Genomic DNA, 6000 nt, shown 5'->3' with positions numbered 1-6000 from the left:
GTGAATACCATAACATGTAGCACACTCAATGTACCTCACAATATGTTTAGAATCTTTCCAATGACTCTCATATGGATCATGTGAGAATTGAGAGACATGTGCAACTGGAACGGAAATATCAAGACCTATGTGTACCAAGTACAATAAACTACCCACAAGCTATTTGTATAAGGTGGAATCCACTATAGGAGTAGTGAAAGTTGTATATAAAAGAACACTTGACTAAAAAGGTGTGGGAGGAAGCTTGCAATCAAGAATATTAAATCTCTAAAGAATATCAAAAGCATATTTTTTTTGGAGTATGGCTATCACTTCCAAAGACTAAACAACTTGTAGGCCCAGAAAATAGTGTAGAAGTCCAAGGTGTGTCATCTCAAACTTCTCTATCAAGGCTCCTTGAACACTCTGTATCATGGAGGAGGGGATATTTGTAAAGATGAGACCATTTATATAAAGTACAAGTATCAATAAGTCATCCCCATGACATTGAATGTAGATTGTAGGATTGAAATGACATAGAGTGAATTGTGAAGAATGCAAGAAGGAAGCCATGTTCTCATACCAAGCCTGAGGGGCCTATTTGAGACTATATAAAGACCTCTTAAGATTGAATACTAATGAAGAGTCCCACACAAAACTATGAGGTTGCTCCATATAGATCTCCTCATGAAGGTTTCCATGCAAAAAAGACACTCTTCATGTCCATCTGAAAAACTATCCATCCCTATGAAGTTGCAAGAGAGAGTACAAGGTGAATAGAATTCATCTTAGCAACAGGAGAAAAGGTCTCAAAGTAATCAATACTCTCAACTTGTGAAAAGCCCTTTGCAAAAAGACGTGACTTGTATTTGTCAATAGAACAATCTGCAACATACTTAGTATGGTACACCCACTGACACAAAACCAACTTTCTTCCTTTTAGAAGAGGATAAAGATCCCATGTTTTGTTCTTCATCAAAGAAGATTACTCATCATCCATAGCCCTATCCCACTCTAAGTGTCTTGTTGTATGTGAAAAAATATGTGGATCATCCGAAATGAAATGATTCAAGAGGCCAATACCATTAGTTTGAGCACGAGTGTGATGAAAATCTATAGGACCACCTGCTAGAGGTCATGTTGCATCAATAGTATCACCATCCCACTTGGACACTCATGGAACAATAGGAGGAGGTGGTGAAGGGGGATCAATATCAAGATCTTCCTTAGAGGATACATAGTCCTATGGAGGAGTAGAGGAGGTATTGGGTAGTGAGGAAGAAGCTAGTGATGGTGGCTCCATATGAGGATAATGCCCATCAAATTGAACATCTCGCCAAAATAAGACATCTCTAGAATCAGGATCACACAACTTGTATGCTTACACATCCTCACAATAGCCAACAAATATTAGTAGTCAAATATTCTTCTACATGGTTTTCAATTGACCATCTATAATAAATTCCCAAGCCTCACTATAAAAAATATGGAAAGTAGAAAAATTAGGCTTGACATGAGTCCAAGCCTCGTTAGGAGTCAAGAGCCACAATGCCTTGTGAGGCATTTGATTCTAAATATATTGACACAATTGATAGCCTCAACCCAAAATGAAGAACTCATAGCTCGAGACTATATCATACAATTGACCATATCCCATAATGTTTTGTTCTTTTTCTCTGTGACCCCAATCTACTGAGGAGCATAGGGAACTATGAACTAGTGTTGTAAACCATGCTCACTGTAAAAATATTTGAAAGACTGATTCACATATTCTTCCCAATTTTCAATGTATATATGCCTAAAAAAAAGACCAGATTGCTTCTCCATAAATGTCTTAAAGGTTCAAAATGAATCAAAGACATAAGACCTATACTTTAGAAAGTACACACATGTACATCTAGAGAAGTCATCTATAAAGGTGAGTACATTTTGAGCACTTGAAAAAGATGGAGTGGGAAATGATATAAGATATGGTGCCTTAGGACATGTGGATCTACTTATTAGAAATGGATCTCTATGATGTTTTCCAAGTGCACAACCTTGACATACACTGTTAGTACAAGAGATTTGTGGTAGCCCAATCACTAGATCCTTTGTACTCATCTGCTATAGATATCTATAATTGACATGGCTAAAATGCTCATGTCAAAGCTTTCTCATTGTGTCTACATGAGAATGAGAGAAACAACTATAGAATCAAAGCTCTCAAAGTCATCAAATTGATATAAGTGAGACTAAAGATCAAGACTCCCTATAGAAAAAACCAAGACACCATCATGGAGGTCTTGAATATAACTATATCATGTGGTGAGAATTCAACTATCCTTCCAAAGCTAAAATGACAAATCTAAAAGATCGACAGGAGGTTTGTACAAATGGCAGGAACCAAGAGAACATCTTGTAGTGAACCACCTTCTAAAGAGATAGCTCTAGAAAGCTATGTGGAATCATCGGTTGCAATCTGTGTAGTAACACTCTTAGAAAATGAGGTAGCCAAATCAGGTGAGTGTGTCATATGGTGTGAAGCTCCTTAATCAAGAATCTAGGTAGCTATAGAAGATAACAGTCATTCATAAAGAGCATGTCCTTTCCCTAAAGGAAGAGGTGGTGGCTTTGGAGAACCAATACTCTGTTGCTACATGACCTCCTCTAAAGCCTCAAGACATTTCCAAAGCCTGGGAACTAGATGTCCTTCCTTGCAAAAAAATCTACAAGGATAACCTATGCACTTTTTATTCTTGGAGGAAGACTCACCAGACTTAGAAGATTTACCCTTGTGAAAGGGTTTAGAAGATTTACCCTTGTGAAATGGTTTCCTAGCATCTAACTTAGGAGTAGGCTTGGAAGAACTCTCACTACCTACTAAATTTTTCTTGTGCTTCAGTTTCTACTTTGTCTTCCCTGTAGATGTTTGAGCAACCAATGTATGTGTCTTTGAACCGGTGATAGTATCCAACTATGTAACCTTGGACTACTATCTATTCAAGTGATCACAAAAGACCTCAAAAGTGGCAATAAAAAATCTAGGACCCAAGGCATCCATAGTGGAATGGAAGATAGAAGAGAAAATTTTAAAGTCTCCTCAAAGCTTTGAGAGAATTAGATAGATGCACTCCTTATCTATCTTCTCTTTCCTGCATCTCTGTAACAAATTCCTTTGAAATTTGAACCTCATAAGGAAGTCCTCAATAGAGGAGAAAAAAACATCAGGTACAAGAGAAGTAAGGTCTGCCTCAATTTGAAGTGCTTTGAACTCATTAATGGTGCCAAACAATTCATTAAACTTGTCCCACATTTTTTGAGGAGTGGAACACTCATCAAGATGAAACTTTAAGCTATTTGAAACACTCAAAGAAATCAGACCCATGATTTTATTCATCTTATTCTTTGCTACAAAGTTTGGTATTGACTCTAAAATAATGACTGAAATATATCTAGACAAGACCACAAACCCTTTGAACAGAGAAGTTTCTGCATATGGGATTTCCATGTATGATAGTTTTGTTGGTTTAGAAGTACTAGACAAGAAGAGGTTCACCCATTTTTTTAAGAAGGGGTTTTGAAGTTTTCTAATATGCTTATATTATAATAGAAAGTAATAAAAAAATACCCCCACAATGCAAAAATCTAAGCTCTAGCTTTCAAAAGGAATGCATATATAAGAAAAGAGATAAAAAGATTTAGATGTGTATCACAAATATCTAGTATTAAATATTTGTGAAATGATAAAGAATCTAGAAAGTTCTCAAGAAGAGCTTTCTAACAATTTTTTTGGATTGCAAATTAGAGCTATAACAAACAAGTTACACCCCCTAGAAGATTGAAGACATCATCAAACTTAGAGTGTAAAAACATACACCAAACTAGAAATAATTCCAAAAAAAAACCTACACCATTGCCTTCATCTTTGAATCAACTTTTTTATGCTTCTTTTGGATTGAAAAAAGACCCCCATATGCTCAAGTTATTGCCAAACAACTGATAGGGCGCCCGTATGGCAAAGTGGTTTTGCAAAATTTCAAAAAAAATTGGAGGGGGCTTAAACAAAGCACCCCTAGACCCCACATGACCACACCCTGGGTTGAGAGGAGAGGAGGTGGCTTGGCAGGGGTAGAACTAGGCAAAGGCGGTCCTGCGGTAGTGGAACTAGGTGGAGGCAGCCTTGCAATAGTGGAACCAAGTAGAGGTAGCCTGTGAGTGACAACTAAGCAAAGAGTAGGCACTTTGGGTCATGGAATGATGGTGCATAGGTATGTAATTTTTTTGGCTGCACAACCCTAGTATGCAATTTTTTTGGCCTCCTAGGTCAACATTATCCAAAATTGACAAACTTTATATGAAAATAAAGGTTTTGACACCTTCTGAGTCTAACTGTGAGGTTTTTTTGGCCTCAAAGTGGTCCTAAAATGATAGACCTACCTATTTTCACAGGAAAAACCCCAAAAAATGCTAGATCTATTTTATCAAACCCCCATTCTTCTTTTTCTCCAAACACTAGACAAGCTACAATAGATCCGACTCTAATACCATGAAAGATTTGAGAAATAACAATCCACAAATCCTGAAGAATACTTGCATGCAAGAACTTATTACAAAGAAGAAAAAGAAAAGAAGAGGTAAGGGTTTTGCTTTGAAAATATGCAAACTCTATTATCAGACTAAAAAGAATAATAGATAATTATAAAAGATCAATCCTTATAGAAAGAGATCAAAAACCTAAAAGGGAAACCCTAAAAGGTAAATGACATTTAATAATTACTAATTAATTATTAAATAAAAATGAAAAGTGCATAAAGTGAAATCTAAAGAAGTGAGTAAACGTAATTTAATAAATTAAATCTTTACTCTAACATGTTCCTCAAAACTTCACCATTTTCATTTAGATTATTTCTAAAAATCCACTTCGATCCTATTACATTCTTATCAACACGTCTTAATTGATACTAATGCCCATGTTTTCTTTACTCAATTTTATCATTCTCTTCATTCATAACATTTATCCAATCTTCATTGCCTAAAGAAGCTTTGACTATTCTTGCTACATATACAAATTCCCTCAATCAAAGAATTAACAAATCACCATTTTAGGTTATATATGAAAGTAGACTAATAATTCTCTTCGGGTAAATGATAGTTCATCAAGTTGTCAAGAAGAGCGTTGAAGGAAAATGATTTGCAACCTACCCAACTATTTTGCATGAATAAATAATCAATCATACTCATAAAATGGATATGGTAGATAAGAAGATGATATACAAGAAATTCTATATAATTTAGAAAGAAGAATCTTCCCATGATACAAACATATTATAAGTTGTGGATGAAGAAATTCAATTGTATGGAATCTAAATTAAGTGTGGTATAATAAATACACATGGAGTAGACTTGTCAAGCAAATATAATATTTCACTCATATTTAATATTTTTTCATAGAAAATGTACTAATCATTGACAAAAAAAATCAATAGAAATAAATTGAAATAATTTAGCAACTAATTCACAAAAAGAGGTGATAGAAGATTTCATGGATAACAATGTGAGTAGAAGTGAAAGAAGGAAGTATGGGAAGTATTTGGTCAAGTCAAATTGAATGATCATTGAAGAATAATCTTAGTTTCCTAAGACTAAGGTTGACCGTCATTATTTTTAATGTAAAATATATCCAACAAGATAATTTCTTAAATCATCCTTGGTGTTTGAATGGAGGAGCATCTTATGGTGTAAAGGAGATCTTGCATCACTAAAAAATATTGCATATGTTTAATAGGTTTCTTTTGTTATTTTGGTGTACATGATTATGGTGATAAGGTTCAAGACAATTTAAAGTTTGAAAAATAAAAAATATTTATGTTCTATTTGTAATAAGTCATTTAGATTTGTATGAAATAAAAATTAAACCCAAAGGAAATGTTTAAGAAAAAACATCTAATTTCTCACACCATTTGTATGATATCAAAGTCTTCACCTCTACAAAATTTTCTAGCAAAGATTCAAACTTAGAATGGAGGACCTTATAAGTTG

The sequence above is a fragment of the Cupressus sempervirens genome, chromosome 10, assembly GCF_028749045.1.
Source record: "Cupressus sempervirens isolate cs-2001-9-10 chromosome 10, ASM2874904v1, whole genome shotgun sequence".
Lineage (NCBI taxonomy): Eukaryota > Viridiplantae > Streptophyta > Pinopsida > Cupressales > Cupressaceae > Cupressus > Cupressus sempervirens.
This window is presented reverse-complemented; position numbering follows the sequence as displayed.